The sequence below is a fragment of the Cervus elaphus genome, chromosome 5, assembly GCF_910594005.1.
Source record: "Cervus elaphus chromosome 5, mCerEla1.1, whole genome shotgun sequence".
NCBI lineage: Eukaryota > Metazoa > Chordata > Mammalia > Artiodactyla > Cervidae > Cervus > Cervus elaphus.
Genome location: NC_057819.1, coordinates 114,190,296 through 114,201,143, shown reverse-complemented (window position 1 = coordinate 114,201,143; position 10,848 = coordinate 114,190,296). Strand labels below are relative to the sequence as shown.

Below are 10,848 nucleotides of genomic sequence, written 5' to 3'. Positions count from 1 at the left end.
GACTTGATTGAGCCACATCCAAGGAGTAGGAGCCTGACCCTGTCTGTCCGGAGAGCTGGAGGAAGGTCTCTGCCACCCACACACTCAATATCTCTACCTTGGTATCAGCAATACCAATGCAAACAGACATATCTATGACAAGCGAGGGTCACTTGCTAGGTGGATGAACCAAGGCCCTCCCCCAGAAATGGTGATGAGCCAGGATAAGGGGGCAGAATTCAACGTGGGATTTTAATATTAAGTTGTTAAAATGTATCTTAAAAATAAGTTCTTATCTTTAAAATGGCTCTTAAAGTCTGTCAATTAAAAATTGTTGTGAAAAATAAGTTATTAAAGGGAGTCTTACATTAAACGTTTAAAAAACATTTCTACATGACCTCATCTCTACAGCATATAAGTTGGCTTAAAAGATACAGTAGATAAGATAAAATAGCTAGATAGGAAGTAATTAGATGGAATCTTAAATCCTATACTTTATTTTTATTTTTTTTTGTTTTATAATTGTATTTATTTTTGACTGTGCCGGGTCTTTGTTGCTGCCTGGGCTCTTGTATAGTTACCGAGTGTGGACGTCTCATTGCAGTGACCCCCTTTGTTGTGGAGCCTGGGCTTTAGGGCACAGGGCTTCAGTAGTTGTAGCACATGGGCAAATCTTATACTTTAAAAACATCTATGCACATATAAGAAACATTGGGAAATTCAGCTACACTCAGTAAGTGTTGGATGGATTTGAGAAATTCAGTTGAGCCCCAACTTCACAATAAATTGCTAGTGTAATGAAGCTTTGGAAAATGACTAAAAATGCAGTCCTAGTCTGTTTTGGGCTTCCCTGGTAGCTGAGGTGGTAAAGAATCTGCCTGCTAATGCAGGAGACCTGGTTTTGATCCTTGGGTCAGGAAGATTCTTCTGGAGAAGGGCATGGCAACCCTCTCCAGTGTTCTTGCCTGGAGAATCCCATAGAGGAGCCTGCTGTGTTACAGTCCACCGGGTTGCAAAGAGTCGAACACGACTGAGTGACTAACACACACATACACAGTCTGTACTGAGAGAAGTGTAATGTCTCTGGAGGAATACAGTGCTATTGCATTGGTTAGATTAATAGGTCATTCATTCAATCACCAACTACTTCCTAAAGTGAAAGTGTTAGTCACTTAGTCCTGTCCGACTCTGTGATCCCATGGATCCCACTTTAGCCCAGTCTGTCAGGCTCCTCTGTCCATGGAATTCTCCAGGCAAGAATACTGGAGTTGGTAGCCATCCCCTTTTCCAGGGCATCTTCCTGACCCAAGGATCAAACTCAGGTCTCCCGCATTGCGGGCAGATTCTTTACCAACTGCGCCACCAGGGAAGCCTACTACTTCCTAAGGGCTGGCTCTTTGCCCGGCTTTGTTCAAGGCACTGGGGGTAGAGATGCCAATGTTCTTGTCTTCCGGGGGAAGATGGACTATAAACCGAGGCCAGTAGGACAGCATGGAAGTGAGGACGTGCTTAGGAGTCTGGGTGGGTCCAGGAGCCCGAGAGGAAGTGGGGGACAATTGAACCTCATTTTTTGTACAGAGGAGATGTTTGCTGGGCCTCACTGGGAGGCTCCAGCATTCCTGGCAGTGGGAACAGCAAAGACACAGACACAGGAAGTTGGGTGGGGAGCTCAAGAGATAACAGTGGCTGGTGTGTCCAGCCCATGAGAGGAAGGGGTGGTATAGTGAGAAACAGGTGGAAAACCAGGCAAAAGTCAAACAGCAGAAGGCCTTATGCATCTGGCCAGTGTGTGAACTGGTTACCGGATAAGATAGGGTGTGAGAGCTGCTGAGGTTTTTTTTTTTTTAATTTATTTATTTGGCTGTGCTGGGTCTTAGTTGAGGCACGAAGGATCTTTAATTGTCATTGTGGCATGTGGGATCTAGTTCTCTGATCAGGGATTGAACCTGGGTCCCCTGCATTGCGAGCGTGGAGTCTTAGCCACTAGACCACCAGGAAAGTCCCACTCCTGAGGTTTTAACAGGAAGGCAGCAGCGACCCCACCTGGAGGGTGAGGTTCTGTCTTGGGGTCATTCTTGGAGGGCCGGTCATAACAACAGTCATTTAGTTTTTCCTTTGTGCCAGACCCTGTGCTGGGTGATTTCTCACAGCAGCTTTGAGGTTGGAGATCTGCCTCTCATTTTACTTTTGAGGCCAGAGACATTCCAGTGACCTGCCTATAATTCTGTTGTTTTAACTAATATTAACAACAGCAGTTATGAGCCCTCAGGTGCGAACTGTGTTACTAAATAATCTCAGTCCCCACAGCCCTGCGAGGTGTATAAAATGAAGGTAAATTATACAAGCTGCGGCCCCTGAGACTCAGAGAGGTTATGAAATGTGCCGAAGGCAGCACAGCTATGTGAGCACCAGGGCTGGGATCTGAATTCAGGACACCTGACTCTTAATCCTAAGGCAATTTTCTTCCAAGATCGGGACCCTGAACCAGGGTGTGCGTTGATGCCACGGCCCCACTGGTAACCCCTGGCTGGCTTGCAGGAAATCGCTCTCTGCCCAGGGTCCTGCCCATCCCCTCTGGAGATCAGGAAGGATGGGGTTTACACCTGGCTGAAGGATGGGGAGCCTGAGAAGAGCACGCTGACAAAAGACCTATCAGATGGGCCCAGGGCACTGGGGAGCGGAGCCTCATTCCAGGGATCCCAGAGGGCATAACCAGAGCAAGAAGTGGGGTTGGGGGCTGAGGGTGGGGTTACAAAGAAGATCTTTGAGCAGATATCTGTAGGGAGACTTTTCTAGAAGGGCACAGACTACCACCTAGGGGACCACTGGTCTAGAAGTCCAGAACCCTGGGCTCCCACCCTGCCTGGGCAAGTCAGCCCTCTCTGGTTTTTGGGGGGGACACTGCCCCCCAACAGCCAAGATTCGCCCAGTGAGTCCATCATGTGCTCGTTCAACAAATACAGAGTATCTACTCTAATTAGAGTCCTGAGGATACAGAAATGGGTAAAACAGACCCTGCCCTCATTGTTTTGGCTGCCCTGGGTCTTAGTTGCAGCATGTGGGGATCTAGCTCCCTGACCAGGGATCGAACCCGGGGCCCCTGCATTGGGAATGCAGGGTCCTAGCCACTGGGCCACCAGGGAAGTCTACTCGCTGCTTTTCAAATAATCATCTCATCAGTCAGTCTTAGATGGTGAACTGAGAGTGGTAGGCCAGGATGCCAGGAGAGGCCAGAACAAGGAGACCTCCGGTCTGGGAGCATGGAGGGCTTCTTAGAGGATGGTGCCAACCTTAGATGGAGCAAGCCTGCAGTCTGTGTGGGTGGTGGGTATTCTAAGGATACAAGAGCCCCTCCCCTTCCCCTGCAGCAGACAGCTTGGTGGGGCCTAGAGTGGAGGAAATCACTCTCTGCCCAGGGTCCTGCCCATCCCCTCTGGAGCTCCTGCACCCCATTCCAACCATCACCCCAGTAGGTCCCCTCTCTCCTCTCTCCTTGCATCTCTCCCTTCCCTGTCCTGGACAACAGAGGACAGTGGCTGAGGGACTCAGGCCCCCAGAGCATCCCCATGTCTTCGCCCCCAGATCAGGGATGCTTGGAGGGCTCAGTGTCCTGGAGTCTGGCCAGGGTCCTGGGAGGAGGAGTAAGGGAAAGGGGACTCTGAGGGGTGGAGGGATGGGGTGGGGGGCGAGGTTACACTTAGAGAAGTGCTGGTGCTGGTTGGGAAGTGGGGTCAGGTGAGGGAGGGCTCTCCTGAGGCCCCCAGGAAAGGAGCAAGAGTGGGGGTGGGGGTGAGGGTCTCTGCATTCCTGAATCCAGGGCCCCCTCTGTCTTGCTCTCTAGTCTGTTGCGAACACTAGGCCTGGTGCCCAGCCCTGCCCAGGTCCCTGCACTGACCCTCAGGGGTTCTTTCCCTGGGGAACCCTGTCCCAGGTGGCTTATCCAGGTTCAGGTCAGGGGAGGTGGCCTGAGCTGCGTGCATGCTGCCCAAGGGTGGGGATCAGTGTCTGTGCCCCAAGTTCATGTCTGTGGTGGGGATTACGCCTGGCTGACCTGGTTGACCCAGGCATTAAGCGGCAGGCCACAGTGCTTACTGCAAAGGGACTGGGGGTCTGAGCCTTGATTTTTCCATCTGAAAAATGGAGTCGCCATTCCTGCACTGCCTTTTTCGTGGGGCGATGATGACCCTGCAGGGGAGGGAGCTGGAGGTGGGGCATGGCGGTGGTGATGGTGGTACCTGGATTGGCACTGCCCTCTGGTGGTCACAGTGAGAGTTGCCAGGCACCAATGTCTGGACCTAGACCGCGTTGTCACCTGGGAGCTTGATGGGTACCCTTCATCTCTTGTCTTCTCCGTCCTACTTCTTTCTTCTTCACCCCAAACCTCCCAATGGCTCAGGTCAGGGATGATTCAACTCAGAAAACATCTATTCAGTAGAAGTTGAACGGGACCCTACTGTAGTCCTGTTCTGTGCTTGGTGTGGTGTCGATGCTGGGTCATGGCCACCTCCTGGTGTTGTCCAGCCTCCCCATCCACAGCAAGCCCTTGGGGTTGGGTTGTGTCTTAAAACTTTCTGCTGACAAAGACAAATATCAAATGATATCACTTATGGGCTTCCCTGGGTAGCTCAGCTGGTAAAAAATCCACCTGCAATGCAAGAGACCTGGGTTCAATCTCTGGGTTGGGAAGATCCCCTGGAGGAGGGCATGGCAACCCACTCCAAGAATACTCCAGTATTCTTGCCTGGAGAATATCCATGGACAGAGGAGCCTGATGGGTTGCAGTCCATGGGGTCGCAGAGTCAGACGCTACCGAGCGACTAAGCACACGTGTACAATCTAAAACATGATTCCCCAGGTGGCTCAGTGGTAAAGAATCCGCCTGCCAATGCAGGAGATGCAAGAGACATGGGTTTGACCCCTGGGTCAGGAAGATCCCCGGGAGTAGGAAATCACAACCCACTCCAGTATTCTTGCCTAGAGAATCCCAGGGACAGAGGAGTCTGGTGGGCTACAGTCTACGCAGAGTCTTGTCCACAGAGTTGGACAAGACTGAGCGACTGAGCACACAAAATATGACACAAGTGAAAAAAAAAATAGGGAGCTTCCCTGGTGACTCAGTGGTAAAGAATCTATGTCAATGCAGGAGACATGTGTTCAACCCCCGGTGCAGAAAGATCCCACATGCAGAGGAGCAACGAAGCCAGTGTGCCGCAATGAGCCTGCGTGCTGCAATGACTGAAGCCCGCGTGCCCTAGAGCCCGTGCTCCTCAACAAGAGAAGCCCCCGCAAGGACAATCCTGAGCACTGCAACTAGAATACAGCCTGTGCAACAATTGAGACCCAGCACAGCCAAAAATAAATATAATTTTTTTTTTTTTTAATAAGGACTTCTCTGGCAGTTCAGTGGTTAAGACTCCATGCTTCCACTGCAGGAGGCGCAGGTCTGGGGAACTGAGATCCCACATGCCTTGCGGTGTGGTCAAAAAAAAAGAAAAAAGAAAAAAAAAAAGAGACACAAATGGACCTATTTACAAAACAGAAACAGACACGTAGACATAGAAAACAAACTGAAGGTTATCAAAGAGGGTGTAAATTAGGAGTTTGGGATTAGCAGAAGCAAAACTAGCATATATAAAATAGATAAACAACAAGGTCCTACTGTATAGTGCAGGGAACTATATTCAGTATATTGAACAATGTATAATTAAGGAATATGAAAAATCATATATATATATATGTATAACTGACCCACTTTGCTAGACACCAGAATCTAACCCAACATTGTAAAGTCAACTATACTTCAAAAATATTAATAAAACTTTTTGCTGACAAACCATAGGAAAAACATGCATGCTTTATGTACCCCTGTGTTCATAATAGCATTATTTACAGTGGCCAAGATACGGAAGCAAAATGTTTCATCAACAGATGAATGGATAGGGACTTCCCTGGTGTTTCCAGTGGCTAAGACTCTGTACTCCCAGTGCAGGGGGCCCGGGTTCAATCCCCGGTCAGGAAGCTAGATCCCACATGCCACAACTAAAAGATTCTGCATGTCACAATGAAGACGGAAGAGCCCATGTGCCACAACAAAGTCAAATAAATAAATAAGTAATTTAAAAAACCAGATGGCCTTCAATTAAAAGTAAATTTTGAAAAAATAAAAAAGCCCAAGAATGGATATGTATAAAAATGTATATGTATATACATATATATGTATATGTACATATATGTATGTATATATATATATAGCTTAGTTGCTCAGTCAAGTCCAACTCTTTGTGACCCCATGGGCTGCAGCACACCAGGCTTCCCTGTCCTTTACCATCTCTCGGAGTTTGCTCAAACTCATGTCCACCAAGTTGGTCGTGCCATCTAACCATCTCATCCTCTGTTGTTCCCTTCTCCTGCCCTCAATCTTTCCCAGCATCAGGGTCTTTTCCAATGAATTGGCTCTTTGCATCAGATGGCCAAAGAATTGGAGCTTCAGCTTCAGCATCACTCCTTATAGTGAATATTCAAGGTTGATTTCTTTTAGGATTGACTGATTTGAACTTTTTGCTGTACAAGGGACTCTCAAGTCTTCTCCAACACCACAGTTTAAAGGCATAAATTCTTCAGTACTCAGCCTTGTTTATGGTCCAACTCTCACATCCATACATGACTACTGGAAAAACCATAGCTCTGACTATACAGACTTTTGTGGGCAAAATGATGTTTCTGCTTTTTAATATGCTGTCTAGGTTTTTCATAGCTTTTCTTCCAAGGAGCAAGCATCTTTTAATTTCATGGCTGCAGTCACTGTCCACAGTGATTCTGGAGCCCAAGAAAATAAAGTCTGCCACTGTTTCCATTGTTTTCCCATCTATTTGCCATGAAATGATGGGACCAGATGCCATGATCTGAGTTTTTTGAATGTTGAGTTTTAAGCCAGGTTTTTCACTCTCCTCTTTCACTTTCATCAAGAGGCTCTTTAGTTCCTCTTCCCTTTCTGCCATTAGGGTGGCATCATCTGCATATCTGTGATTACTGATATTTCTCCCAGCAACCTTATTCCAGCTTGTGCTTCATCCAGCCCAGTGTTTCTCATGATGTGCTCTGCGTGTAAGTTAAATAAGCAGGGTGACAATATACAGCCTTGACGTACTTGTTTCCCAATTTTGAACCAGTCCGTTGTGCCATGTGTGGTTCTAACTGTTGCTTGTTGACCTGCATACAGGTTTCTCAGGAGGCAGGTAAGGTGGTCTGGTATTCCCATCTCTTGAAGAATTTTCCACCATTTGTTGTGATCCACATCATGGGGGTTGCAGATCTCAGTTCCCTCCCTGACCAGGGACTGAACCTGGGCCAAGGCAGTGAAATCCTGGAATCCTAACCACTAGGCCACCAGGGAATTCCCATGGAGATCATTTTGAAAAGTATAGGAATATTGAGTCACTGTTGTACAACAGGAATTAACATAGTGTTGTAGGTCAACTATACTTTAAAAACAAATAGATTTGTGGTTACCAGAGGTGGGGGGCAGGGGAAGGGGGAAGTGGGAGAAGGCAGTCAAAAGATAAAAGTACCAAGGATGTAATGTATAACACAATATATATAATGAACACTGCTGCGTGTTATATATGAAAGTCAGTGAGAGAGTAAATCCTAAGAGTTCTCATCACAAGAAAAAAAATTGTTTTTGTTTCTTAAAGAAGATCAGCGAACTTGAAGATAAACCAACAGAAACAATGGGAACTGAAGGACAGAGAGAAAAAGGCTGAAAGAAAAAGACAAGGAACAGAGCCTCAGTGCCCTGTGGTTACTGTCAAGTGGTCTAACATACCATTAGAATTGAAGTTCTCGAAGAGAGACAGACTTAGGAAAAATATTTAAAGAAATAAAAGTTGAAAAGTGTCCAAATTCTGATGAAAGCTATACATTCACGAATCCAAGAACTCAGTGAAGCCCAAGAAGAATAAAAGAAAACCCCACCAGAACACATCATGATCGAGTTGCTGAAAGCCAGTGATGAAGAGAAGGCATTTTAAAAGCATGTAGGGAAAAAAGACAGGTTACATTTAGGGAAATAAAGATAAGAATGAATGCTACTCCAAATTGAGATGTGTTGTAAGGTTACAGTCACACTGGATTTACTATAAAAATGTAATCTCATTAGTAATTGTGTTGATTACATGTTTAAGTAATATTTTGGAGATTAATATTTTGGATTAAATAAAATACATTATTAAAACTAATTTTGCCTGTTTTTTTGGCTTAAAAAGTAAGCTTTTAAAACACAGCTGCTAGAACATTTAAAACTACGTGTGTGGGGAAACAAAACAAACTCAGGGACATACATTTGCCAAGGGGTAGGGGGTGGGGGAGGGATAGATTGAGGAATTTGGGGTTAGTAGATGCAAACTTGGGGCTCCCCTGGGGGCTCAGATGATAAAGAATCCACCTGCAATGCAGGAAACCCAGGTTTGATTCCTGGGTTGAGAAGATCCCCTAGAGAAGGAAATGGCAACCCACTCCATTATTCTTGCCTGGAGGATCCCAGGGACAGAGGAGCCTGGCAGGCTACAGTCCATGGGGTCTCAAAGAGTTGGACATGACTGAGCAAATAACACCAGATGCAAACTATTATATATAGGATGGATACACAACAAAGTCCTACTGCATAGCACAGGGAACTATATTCAACACACTATGATTAATCACAATGGAAAAGAATATGATAAAATGACATCTGTGGTTTGTGTTTATGGCTCCCATTCAATTTCTATTGGACAGCATTGCTCCGGAATCCCTGCTTTACTCAGCAGCCAAAGTAATCTTTTTATAAACATAAGTAAGACCATGTTACTCTCCTGCTGGAAAATCCTTGGTGGTGTCCTATCCCAGGAGCATCCAAGCATGCACGAGTCTTCAGGTCTTTGTTCTTATTTTTCCCATGCCTGAACATCTCTTCCCCCATGTTAGTTCAGTTCAGTCTCTCAGTCATATCTGACTCTTTGTGACCCTATGGACTGCAGCATGCCAGGCTTCCCAGTCCATCACCAACTCCCAGAGCTTGCTCAAACTCATTTCCATTGAGTTGGTGATACCATCCAACCATCTCATCCTCTGTCATTCCCTTCTCCTCCTGCCTTCAATGTTTCCCCGCATCAGGGTTTTTTCCAATGAATCAGTTCTTTGCATCAGGTGGCCAAAGTATTGGAGCTTCAGCTTCAGCATCAGTCCTTCCAATGAATATTAAGGACTGATTTCCTTTAGGACTGACTGTAGGTGGGGCTTACTTGCTTAATTCACTTTGGTCTCTGTCCAAATGTTACCTCCCCTAGGAAGCCTTCCCAGAACACCCTTTCTGAAACAGTAGCATCTGTTCCTCCTTCTTCTTATTTGGCTCTTTTTCTCTCCCACAATGCTTACCACCAGAGGATATCATAGGTGGTGTCATCATGTGACATTATAGTTAGTGTTACTTCGTCTTTTTCCTGGAGTGGAAGCTCCTGAGGGTAGGGACTTGTCTTGTTCATCACTGTATCCCCAGTTCCTAGAACAGAACCAAGCCCTTGGCAGGGGCTCAGTGAAGACTTGTTGAGTGAATGAATGAAAGCATGACAGGTTCCAAGAGTCGGGAGAAATCCTGGCATGGCCAAGTGGAGGGGATGACAGGCGATGGCAGAGGTGCAGGTGGGTGAGTTGGGAGCCCCAAACAGTAGTGAAAGTGCTGCCAAAAAGTTGGATTCCTGTTGGCCAGAATGATAGTAAAACTATGTAAGACTGGAATATTTTGGGTGACAAAGTAGAGAGATGCCAGCAACTGATTTTTCAGCACTCATCGTAGAAAGTGAGGGAGTTTTCAGGGGGTAATGTGTGTCTGTGTATTATTACTTTAAAAGTAAGATTTTGTTTATTTATTGGCTGCACATGGGGCTTGTGAGATCTTATTTCCCTGACCAGGGGTTGAACCCATGACCTGTTCATAAAAGTGCTGAATCCTAACCACTGGACTGCCCGGGAATTCCCTAAAAGCAAGATTTTATTAAGACACATGCACCTCAATATTCATAAAAGCACTATTTACAATAGCCAAGACATGGAAATAACCTAAATGTCTATCAACAGATGAATGGATAAGGAAGATGTGGTGTGTATACACAAAGGAATACTACTCAGCCATAAAAAATGAAACATGCCATTGCAGCAACATAGATGGACCCAGAGATTATTACACTAAGTGAAGTAAGTCAGACAGAAAAAGAAAAGAGCATATGATATTACTCATATATGGAATCCAAAATCTGGCACAGGTGAACCTATTTATGCAACAAAAACAGACTCACAGGCATAGAGAACAGACCTGTGGTGGTCCAGGGGGAGCGGGAGGGATGGAGTGGGACACTCTGATTCTCCTTTCTGGGTTGCACCTCTTGTTCCAGGCTGTGTCATGGATACCTTGCTCACGCTGTCAGCACTAGGAGCCTCTGTCCCAGGCCCAGACCTGGGGCACAGCCTCTGTCCTGGGCTCTGGCTTTGAGTGCTGGCTGTAGGAAAAGGGCTCCTGGAATAATCCTTAGCTTGGACAGGGGTGTGAGTGAGAGGGTTGGGTTAGATTAGAGATGGATTCCTGTGGATGGGGGCGGGGTGGATGGTAGCAGAGGATTACAACAGTTTAGAAGAGAGAATGAGGAGAGAGAATCAGGCATCAACAGGAGGGCTGAAAAGGAGGGGGCACATTAGGAGGGAAATTAACCAGGATCTGGTGACTGACAGTATTAAAGAGAAGGAAATTGGGGAACCAAGAATGGTCCCAAGGCTGTAAAAGAATCAATGACGTAGCCGTCTGTTTTGGTCTGTAGATTCCTTCAGTCCAAAGGCACA

At 46.3% G+C, this 10,848-nt stretch overlaps 1 non-coding gene across 1 annotated transcript; it reads right to left on the bottom strand.

Moving 5' to 3' along the window:
* Window positions 1–3,049: 3,049 nt before the first annotated feature.
* On the bottom strand, window positions 3,050–3,122 carry TRNAG-CCC. Its single transcript has one exon. It is a non-coding gene; the product is annotated as a tRNA-Gly (tRNA).
* Between the last annotated feature and the right edge of the window lie 7,726 nt (window positions 3,123–10,848).